This window comes from Humulus lupulus, chromosome 1, assembly GCF_963169125.1.
Source record: "Humulus lupulus chromosome 1, drHumLupu1.1, whole genome shotgun sequence".
NCBI lineage: Eukaryota > Viridiplantae > Streptophyta > Magnoliopsida > Rosales > Cannabaceae > Humulus > Humulus lupulus.
Window position 1 is genome coordinate 44,146,850 of NC_084793.1, and position 12,352 is coordinate 44,159,201.

Sequence of the window (12,352 nt, forward strand, 5' to 3'; positions counted from 1 at the left end):
TCTGCTTTACATTTCTTAGGTCGAAATATTTCACGCACTATATATTAGTCCTTATGTCTGTTTATTCATACAAACACGCGGTGGATTTTTAAGCTCGAGCTTCAATGCATTCATGCATAGTTTGCACGATATATCCGTATCCAATCTCGTAATTTGTCAAGGTCGAAAGTTACTTTTACCATGCACCCGAAAGTACTTCTATGGCGTGTAACGTATGTGGTTTAGTTATATCTTGCTTTTTAAGTTACTTTTCCTTGTCCTTGGGTAGCTCCCCAAGGTTATGAGGTCGAAACTATCTTTTTGCAGGATATTCCAGCCTCGATCTCGACTTAGCTATCGATTAGTTTTAGCTGGTTCGTTCTAAACCTATTCAGGTCATGTTTAGTTTGAAATCCATACACTTATGTTCTTGATCTAGTTATATCTAGATTATGTATTTGGTTATATCCAACTTACCTTGGCTCGCACATTTGGTTATATCCAAACACTTTTAATTTTTAATAATTTGGTTATATCCAAACTATCTTAGCTCGCGTATTTGGTTGTATCCGAACACTTTTATTTTTTAATAATTTTGTTATGTCCAAACTCTCTTAGCTCGCGTATTTGGTTGTATCCTAACACTTTTATAGCTCGCGTATTTGGTTGTATCCAAACACTTTTAGCTCGTGTATTTGGTTGTATCCAAACACTTTTATGCTTTTCATATATGCTATTTTATTTTTTCAAGTCAACGGTATATATATACCACTAATGCCCCCTTAATATCCTATGAGTTTGACCATAGATTATTAAATCAAGAGAGTTTGCAAAAAATACAGCATATTTAAAACGAAAACGAGATTTATTCGAAATTGAGCAATTTATTAACAAAAACATAGCAAAGGAAAACAAACATGGTTACAGGTATCATTGTTCCTATACTATTGATAGTAAGGTCGCAAATGTTCGCCATTCCATGCTCGTGGGACCAAACTTCCATTTAATCTTGCCAATTTGTAGACGCTAGGTCGGATAACTGATTCGATCTGATAAGGTCCTTCTCAATTCGGCCTGAGCACGCCAGCAGCTGGGTCCCGTGTTGCCAAGAACACACGCCTAAGCACCAAATATCCTACCCCAAATTTCCTATCTCGAACCCTTTTATTGAAATATCGGGTAGCTCGTTGTTGGTATGCAACATTTTTTAGCTGTGCCTCGTCCCTTCTTTCTTCAATCAGGTCCAAACTTACTTCGAGCTGGGATTGGTTCGAGGCTTCATCATAAGCGTGGGTTCGAATGGTGGGTATTTCGACCTCAATCGGTAGCATAGCTTCACATCCATATGCCAGAGAAAAAGGGGTATGTCCCGTTGAAGTACGAGTTGTGGTTCGATATGCCCACAAAACTTGGGGCAATTCCTCAGGCCATTTCCCTTTAGCTTCTTCCAACTTTTTCTTCAGAGAACTCTTCAGATTTTTGTTTACAGCCTCGACCTGGCCATTCACTTGGGGATGGGCCACGGAGGAGAAACTTTTTATTATCCCATTTTTCTCGCAAAAGTTGGTAAACAAGTCGTTATCGAATTGAGTACCGTTATCGGACACTATCTTCCTTGGCATCCCATATCGGCAGATGATGTTTTTTACCACAAAGTCCAAGACTTTTTTCGAGATAATTTTCGCCAGAGGCTCAGCATCGGTCCACTTCGTAAAGTAATGTACTGCAACTACTGCGTATTTGACTCCGCCTTTGCCAGTTGGCAATGAGCTTATGAGGTCGATTCCCCAGACCGCGAATGGCCATGGGGAGGTCATCATAGTTAGCTCGGAAGGTGGAGCTCGAGGGATTATGGCGAATCGTTGACACTTTTCAAATTTCTTGATGTAATCAAACAAATCTACTTTGATGGTAGGCCAGAAGTATCCTTGGCATATGATTTTCTTGGATAGGCTACGCCCCCAGTGTGGTCTCCATAGAATCCTTCATGAATTTCTTCTATGATCTTCTTACCCTCGGTTGGAGTCACACATCGGAGTAACGGCATAGAGTATCCTCTTCTATATAGCCTTCCATCCACAATGGTGTACCTGGGGATCTGATACATCAATTTTCGAGCCTTGGTCCGTTCTTCTGGGAGAATGTTGGTTTCAAGGTACCTAATTATCGAGGTCATCCAGGTTGGCTCGGAGTTTATCATGCATACATCTTCCTGTTCAGGCTCGGTTATATTGGGTGTCGATAGATGTTCGATTGGCACGACATTCAGCTCATCGACCTCGGTGGACATGGCGAGCCTGGCTAAGGCGTCTACATTCAAAATTTTCTATCGGGGAACTTGTTCTATCGTGTAAAATTTGAAATGCTCGAGTGCTGCCTTTGCTTTTTCTAAATATGCAGCCATTCTCGTTCCGCGAGCCTGGTATTCCCCTAAGATCTGGTTGACCACTAACTGGGAGTCACTGTAGAAATGTATCGCCTTAGCTTTGAGCTCCTTGGCTATTCGAAGTCTTGCCAGTAGAGCTTCGTATTCAGCCTCGTTATTTGATGCTTTGAAGTCAAATCTTAAAGCAGAGTGAAACCGACTTCCTACTGAGGTGATCAGTATTATTCCTGCCCCCGACCCATTTTCATTGGAAGACCCATCAACATAAATTTTCCACAGCTCGCGAGCTGGGGTTATAACTTCATCATTAGTCACTCCAGTGCATTCCACTATGAAGTATGCCAGGGCCTGTCCTCTGATGGTTGTCCTCGAATGGTAGGTGATCTCGAATTGTCCAAGTTCAACGACCCATTTTAGTAATCGGCCCGAGCCTTCTAGCTTGGACAAGACTTGGCTTAGTGGTTGATTGGTCAGCACATGAATGGGGTGCGCCTGGAAATAGGGCCGGAGCTTTCAAGAATAGTGAATTAGGCTGAGAGCCAACTTCTCCATTAAGGGATATCTTGATTATGCCCCTAGTAACCTTTTGCTGACATAGTATACCATCTTTTGCACCTTCTGTTCTTCTCGGACGAGCACGGCGCTAATGGCGTGCTCAGTCGTAGCAAGATATAGGTACAAAACTTCCCCCGTGATAGGTTTCGACAAGATGGGAGGTTCCGTGAGGTGCTTCTTGAGCTCCTAAAAAGCTAGCTCGCATTCTTTTGTCCACTCGAAAGGTTGAAAAATGGAAGACAGCGATCAGTAGATTTCAAGATAAACCTACTTAGTGCTGCCATCTGCCCAGTCAAACTTTGGACATCCTTATGCTTTCGAGGTGAGGGCATATCAATTAAAGCCTGAATCTTGTCTGGATTAGCTTCTATTCCCCGGGCGTTTACAGTGAAGCCTAGGAACTTTCCTGACGATACTCCAAAAGAGCACTTCTAGGGGTTGAGCTTCATGTCATACCTCTGTAACACGGCAATGCACTCTTCAAGGTCGTCCACATGGTTACTGTTATGTTTAGATTTTACTAGCATATCATCAACATAAACTTCCATGTTATTACCTATCTGTTCGGAGAACATCATGTTTACGAGTCGTTGGTAAGTGGCTTCAGCATTCTTTAGTCCAAACTGCATGACATTGTAGCAATATAGTCCTTTGTCTGTCACGAAACTCGTATGCTCTTGGTCTAGGGCATGCATGGCGATCTGGTTATATCCAGAATAAGCGTCCATGAATGACATAAGTCCATGCCCAGCTATGGCATCTACGAGCTGGTCGATTCAAGGTAGGGGAAGCAGTCCTTAGGACAGGCCTTATTGAGGTCTGAGTAATCAATACAGGTCTTCCATGTCCTGTTAGGTTTCGAGACTAACACTGGGTTGGCGACCCAATCGAGGTAGAAGGCATCTCGTATGAATCGGTTTGCCTTCAACCTGTCGACCTCTTCCTTTAGGGCCTTCTTCCTGTCATCATCCAGGAGTCTTCGCTATTGCTGCTTCGGGGGAAAGCTTTTGTCAATATTTAGAGCGTGGCTTACCACATTCGGATTTATCCCTACCACATCCGAATGTGACCATGCAAAAACATTCTGGTTCTTTTTCAAAAAGAAAATTAATTACTATTTCATTTCTTCTGGAAGGTTTTTCCCTACCTTCACTATCTTCGAGGGGTCTACTTCTTCGAACCTGACCTCTTCGAGCTCTTCTAATGGCTCAAGGTCAGCTCTTTCCTCTATTCTTGGATCAATTTCTTCGTCTATCTCGAAGACTATTCCGTCCTTATTCTGAATTATGACAAGTGTTTGTGCACTTGTCTGTTTCTTTCCTTTAATGGAAATGCTATAGCATTCCCTCCCTGCGAGCTGGTCTCCTTTCAGTGTCCCGATGCCACTAGAAGTCGGGAACTTGATGGCCAAGTGCCTTATAGACAAGACTTCCCCTAGCCCTACTAGGGCGGGTCTCCCGAGCAGTACGTTGTAGGCCGATGGTAGATCCACTACAACGAATTCCATCATCTTGGTTGTCGAGACTGGGTAGTCTCCCAAGGTTACAGGGAGTTTGATGGATCCCATACAGGCAATCCCTTCTCCTGAAAAGTCGTATAATGTCATTGCACAGGCCTTTAGGTCACGAAGCGTGAGTCCCATCTTTTCTAAGGTGGCCTTATAGAGGATATTCACTGAGCTCCTGTTATCAACCAGGACTCGATGAACCATCTTATTTACGAGCTGAAGGGTGATGACCAGCGGGTCGTTGTGAGGACTCTGCACATGAGATGCATCATCCTCAATAAAAGTTATAGGTTGAGATTCAAGCCTCTGGTGTTTTGAAGCCCTGGGTTCAGCTTCTTAAGGGGACCTATCACCAGTTTTCAGCTCATTCACGTATCATTTTTGGACGTTCCTTCCCGATCCTGCGAAATGAGGTCCCCTCGAGATGGTTACAACATCTTCTCCATCAATCGGAGGGGGTCGCTCATCTTCCCTTGCTCGGGAGTTATTGTTTTGGGCAGGCGGTGGTGCAGCTGCCCTCTAACTGGTAAAAGCCTGATTGGGATTTTGGTTTCTTACATATTGCCTGAAATATCCTCTCGAGATCAGGCCTTCAATCTCATCTTTTAGTTGCCCGCATTCATCGGTTGTATGTTTGATATCTCTATGGAATCTGCAGTATTTACTAGAGTCTCTCTTTTCTTTCTGGTTCCTCATGGGGTCCAGACGCTTGAAAGGGACCTGGTTTTCATTAGTCAGGTAGATATTCTCCCGAGACTCATTCAACTCGGTATACACTTTGTACACGGAGAAATATCTTTCCCCTTTCTTCTTCTTTCCCCCTTATGCCTCGGGATTATTTCCTTCATTCTTCTTTCTTTTAGAAGGGTTATCCACAGGGGGTTTCGAGGTCATAGGATCCACCGAGGTCGAAGTAAAGTTTACGTTTGTTGTTGTAGTTACGGGCTGAGAGGCCATATTCAACGCTGACCTCGCCTCTTCTACATTAACAAACCTCTGAGCTCGTCGATTGAACTCGGTTAAGGACCTTACGAGTTTCCTCTGCATATCTTCCTAGAGGGGACTTCCAGGCATTACCCCATCTCGGACAGCCATCAGATGACAGCTGTCATCTATGTCTCGAGCTCGGGCGACCTCCAAATTGAACCTTGTAAGGTAACTTTTCAATATTTCATTCGATTATTGTCGGACATTGGTCAAGGCAGACGCCTCAGGCCTTATTCCAATCATGGCTCTGAATTGCTTCTTGAAATCTCTAGATAATTGATCCCAAGAAGCAATTGAATGCCTCTTATATTTTTCAAACCAGTTTTTTGCTGGTCCTGTGAGCGAGGCTGGAAACAGCATGCATCTGAGCTCGTAGCCCATGTTACTCGCTCTCATGATTGTATTGAACGTACTTAAGTGACTGTATGGATCAGAATTCCCATATAATGGTGGGACATGAGGAATTCGGAATCCTTGAGGAAACGGGGTGCTGGAAATATGGGGGGCGAAGGGCTCGAGTTCATTGTCGAACTCTTCGTCCCGATCCCGACCTCGTTCATTTGTAAGAGCCTGAACACTCTTTCTAGTTGTTCGATCCTTTCTTGGACTGGATCCACGGGGGGTCTGACTTGAAACTGGTTATCGTTTATCACAATTCCAGCTTCGCGCCTCCGCATAATCCATTGAGGTGATCCCTCAGGTCTGAGTTTAAGGGGTAATCATTACCCCAATTCTGGTTCATGTGTTCCTGTAAATCTGGGTGATCCCTTCGATTCCCAGTATTTTTGCGTCCCTAGTCATACATACTGACCGATCTAGTATCTCCTGAGCCTTCATTGATATGGCTCGGCGCGCGGTTGTTTCGAGATGGGTTCCTTTCTGGTTGTCTTGTCTTAATAGTATGAGACCAAAACATTTTGCTTCTCGTGGGTTGGGTACCTCTATGCTCCCTAGCAGTCTCCCCATTCCCATGTTTTCGCCCATCTCGCCTTTCCCTATCACCCTGAGTCGGCTGCGTGTTTCTCCGAGTTGGTGAAGGATACCTTATCGGCGACGGTGGGTGCCTTATGGGTGATGGTGGCTGCCATCCATTACGGGGCCTAGAAGGTCTCGAGTTTGCCCGTGCTGGTTCAGGAGCATTCTGCGTGTTACTAGGATTTTGGGTCCGAGCTTCCGTGGGGGCTCAGTTATTCCCAATCTCGGCCGGTACCTCAGCAGTTGAGTTGGCAGGAGCTCCAGCCCGGGTACTTCTCCGGGGCCTTGAGGGAGCAGGCTGTTCTGCAGGTGGCAGAGGTTGCTCCGTTCTTCGTGTGGTAGCGTTTTTACGAGGTCACCCACGAGGCTTGCGTGGTGGAACATGAACATCTCGTGGAGGTGGAGCTTGGGCCTTAGGCGGAGGCAAGGGCTGAGCCGCCTGCGCCTCGGAAGCCAGTCTAACCAGCTCCTCGTTACATTTCTTGGCCTCTGCCAACTGCTTTCACAGCTGATAGTTTTCAAGCTCCACAATAGGGACATATTGTTCAGGGTTGTAGTTCATGTCCTCGTCATCCTTGGGGGCTGGTGGTGCCGGTGGTCCTCGAGATTCAGAGGAACTACTTCTCTCATCAGGGTCCGAATTCATCATAGGCTACTTCCCAGGGCGCCGGGGGTAGTCAGCTTCTTCTAAGATTTCCTCCTCAGGAACATTGGGATCATTCGCGGTCATAGTTGATTCAAGGAGGCTTCTTCGACTGAAAAGACTCACTTACACACTGCTTAATTCTCTCAATGAAAGCACCAAATTGTTGATGTCATTTTTCGTCAACTTAAATCATAGAGCAATTAAACAACGTGAACTATGAAGCGAATGAATAAAGAAGAAAAACAAGAGGAATTTTACGTGGTTCAGCAGTTAACTCTGCCTAGTCCACGAGTCTATGTTATTAAGACTTAGAGATTTCTGGAAATTCTTCAGAGATGAATTACCCAGAGCTTTCTCTCAGGTCAAAAGAAATTGATCCCTTACAAGTGGTCATTCCTCCTCTATTTATAGGGGAGGTTACAGAGTTCATTCCCACATATTTCGGGAAGATATTCTGTATATCAATTTAAATAATGACATTAAATGTAATATCTCCTATATACATGGAAATGTCCCATAAGAATTGGGAACAAATAATGGACTAAATGATATCCCTTAAATATTGGGATTATACAACAATAAATGTGTTCATACATAACGGGCTATCCCAAGCGACTCATCGGATCTTCGAGATCAGCAAGCGGCCTTGTGGCTGTCAAGACTTATGGTACTGCTACAAGCTTGCCACCCTATTTCAGGACATGCTCGGAGTAGATTAACACTGTCGAAACTATCACACTCGAGCTTGCACTTCCCAAGCTCAGATTGTTTAATCCGAAGACAATTGATAACAGATGTATCCCAACGTCATGCCATTTCGAACTCAAAAAGCATCCCGAGGTTACACATCTTCGAGGTCGTTATTTTACTTTAGAGATTTTACAGCTGGACCATACAACGTTTTCATATATTTCGAGCTCACACTTGACGAGTCCAGTTTTCGAGGTCATAACCTCTGGTCTCGAAATCTGGGTGTAACATATAGGAACCATACCTTATCATGAAAAATGATGAAACCTTATTTATTTACCAATATGAAGGACTGGTTACACGATTTTTATAATTTTGAATAGATTGCACACAAATTTGAATCATAATATACATTTTTGTTTAGTATTGTCTAATCGGAAAACTTGAACTTGTAACTCTGCAGCTTTGGTTTAATAAGGTTTTCTAGTGAAAGTTTTATGCAAAAAAATTCAAATTTGAATTTGTGCGGATTCCTTTGGTTAATATTAGTATTAGTTGTTTATTTCCTTTTTTTGTTTTTTATTGTTGCATAATATATGAATTTTTATGGTAAGTTTTTTGTTAGGGCTGACAATTATAAAAGGAAACTTTTATTTCTCTCACAATAATAGAATACTAATTGTTTTGATTTTGGTATATGTTTTTTTATTTTTAGTTTTATTATTATTATTATTATTATTATTATTATTATTATTATTATAATAATAATAAATAATAATAATATGTAGTATTATTTATGTATATCATATTATAATGTTGTACCCTACTAAAAAAACCCTATAAATATTGTATTTATTTAAACATGCTAAACTCATAATTATTTTCTTTTTTTTTTCTAAAACACGAAATTAATATGTGTTTGATAAATTATAATTTAAAAACATTATGAGATGTGAAAATAATATTATGGTGTATAATAAGTGGTTTGTTAATTTAAAATTACTAAAATAAAAAATATTTTTTTGAAGAAAATAAAATATGAAAAATATTTAAGATTTAAATTTTATTTATTTTATTATCATATTAATTTATTTTAAATATTTTAATTTTAAATAATGTATAATTAAAAAATAAGTAAATAATTTAGATAAAAAATATATTTACTGCAAAAAAAATTCAAAAAGTTGCTTTTAAAAAAAGTTAAAAGTTGGGTTGTGCCAGCTTTAACTTTTAGTTATAGCTTCTGCATAAATTCTTCAATAAGCTGCATTCTGACTATTTACCAAACACCGTTATTGCACAGTTTTTTCAGAAAACAGCTTTTAGCTTTTCTAAAAGTTGTCACAAACAGACCCTAAGAGCTCTCGATGCAATGTCAACGAAACGGGTAAAGTAGTGCATTAATCATTAATAAAAATTATAAGTTTTGAGATAGTTATACTAAATAATATATTATTTTCTTAAGTATCCTCACATGGAATATAACAATATACTAATGATCCCTGAACTTATGGGTGTTTTTGGAAAGTCACCCTGTAATTAAAATTGTGTGTAATTCAGAGTAATTACTCAATTTGACGTGTTTGTCTGACCGTGTAATTACACAATAACTTTGTAATCAGAGGTAATTGAGGGATCCCAATTACACTCTCCAATTCTCATAGCTCCCATGAGAATTGAGTGTAATTACATTGTGTAATTACTAATTATTATTAATTTTAAATAGTATTTATTAGATAATATTAATTTTCTGTGTAATTACTAATTGTTTTGTCAAACATTACGATAGAAATTCATAAGTAATTACAACTTGACATTCAAACACACCTTGTATTTTAAAATATAATGTAATTACCACCTTAATAATTACACGACCTAGTAATTACATAGTAATTTCCAAAAACGCTCATATATCCAAACATGTAAAATTATATATTTATATTTAATTAAAGGAATTATACAATTTTAACAAACAAAAGTATATTATTATATATCACTAAAATACTTATTTTTAGTCAACAAAATTTGATACAAAATGAAAACAAAATGTGACTTTAAAATAGTTGAAAGTATTAATCATAAAAATTACTATTCATTGTGACTAAATGTGTTTTTACTTGCAATAATTTTTATTATATATAATTAATATATTTATTCTATATAAAAAGTGTGTATTTAACTGTTTTTCTTGGTTTTAACGGTTTTTTGTTTGTTAACTTTAACGGAATATTAAAAATATTTAACGGAATATTCATTTAAAACCAATTAAAAATAAATATTTATTAATTATATTAATATAAATTTAAATAAAATATAATATAATTATAATAATAATATTTAATAAAAACATTATATATTTAATATTTATATTAATATAAATTTAAATGTTATAAAATATTATTATTAAACTAATATATACTACAACACTAAATATTTAATAATTATATTAATATAAATTTAAATATTATAAAATATCATTATTATAATAATATTAATACAAGACTAGATATTTCATAATTATATTAGTATAAATTCAAATGTTATAAAATATTATTATTATAATAATATATAGTACATAATCTTAATTTTATTAAAAAAATGTATTTATATTTAAAAAGAAAAAATGTTATTTTATTTATTACTTAATCTAACTTATTTAAATATATATTCATATTAAGTAATAACAAACATTATAAATACATTATATATAGGTGTTGTGTGTACAAATAGTGTAACTGCTTAATCACATTAAAAATTAGAATAACATTTATTTTCTATCAAGAATAAACAAACTTTTTCTCGAGGTGTGATTTAAATAATATCGGGAATGTTTTGTACTTTAAATAGAGTAGTTTGTGATCTAAAATATTATCATTTTTTTTTTAAATTATAAATGCTATTTTGGTTTAATTTTTTTATTATATTTGTGTCATTCTTTTATATGCAAATTGTTTATTTATTTAAAATTTACATAACAAGCATGAAAACTTAATAAAAATAATTAATAATTTTTTTCAATAAAATTAAATAAATATGTCTTCCACGTTGCTTGTACCTATTTTATATATATATATATAAGTGACAATTTATGACTCAATATTTTTTTTAGTTATAAGTAAATATTTGTTGCGACTAGAAATGATATTAGTCACAAAAAAATATATCATGTAACACTAAATAATAATATTTTTTAGTGTATTAAACGAATTATGAAGTTGGATTTTGATCAAACTAAAATTTAATAATACCATAATGTTATTTGTTAATTAAATTATAGAAACAATTGGAGAAAATTAAAGCAATTCTAAAATAAAAATCAAATATAACTTTTGGTAAATTTTAATATTACTTAAATCGATGTAAATATATAATCGAACAAACAAAATGAAATGTATAATCCTTAATAATATTTAATTTTATTTGTTTATATCCCGGAAAGTTAAAATAGCCAAGACGAAGCCATTATAACTTTTGTATAACTTGTATTTATATAATATTAATTCTTTTAAAAAGAACTAACTAATTCTCTAAATGAATTTCCGACGAAGATTATCTGTGGACGAGGCGGCAAAGACAGAGGCGTGTCTATAGGGAGGGAGGGGGACCTTGGCCCCCCTATATTTTTTTTTTTTTTAAAAAATGATATATTATATCTTTCGTAACAGTTTTTATTTTTAAAAATGAATGTACTATTTGGTCCCCTTGAATTGCATTTCTCCCTCTGTCCCTGCAGAGCGGGAACGAAGAATGATATGGGGTCATGGGAAGGAAGACATGGAACCATCCTTAGTGTCAATTATACATAATATATCATTCATTGTTCATCATATTTGTATGGACATTATTTTTTAATTTATCTATGAATATTTTTTTTAGTATATCTTTGGTAGTGATTGATTTCCTTCACTATTTATAAGTATTTTTAATTTTTTTTAACATGAATAAGTTGTAAATCTATTTTTTTTTACATGATGATGTATAATATAATTACATGAGACCTCCTATAAATTTTAAGAAATTTTCAGATAATTTAAGATGTCGAAATCATCATTCAAATAGTCTGTTGCACACACGTAAATATCGAAACTAGCAATCATGTAATAAGCCGATTGAATCTTAATTTTAGTATCCTAAATTATTTAAAATTTTCTAAAAATTTGTAAAATATTCTTATAACTACATTATATTAGATCATTTAAAAAATTGAGTTTCAACTTATACAAGCACCGAAAATACTAAAATACTTATAAATAGTGATTAAAAACAATCACTACACAATAACTTTTGTTTGTTTTTGTTTAGAATATATAATTGCACATACTAAATAAGGATTACAAAAATTATTCTTATTTTTAACATTTAGCTATAAAATAATCTATAACAGATATCCTTTACTAACCATATGTATGCTATCATTATCTATTGTGTCCCCATAAAAAGAAAAAAATGACCAAATTACAGTAAGATTTCTCACTAATTGCCAACAGAGTCAATGCTGCAATAAATCAAATAAGGTGAAAACAGATATCATGGCCTTCCATATATATCTCCTTTCAGTTACAAATATTTTTATCTGTAAATAACGCTCAGATTCTTACATGAATGCTAATAAATAAATTACAGTCAT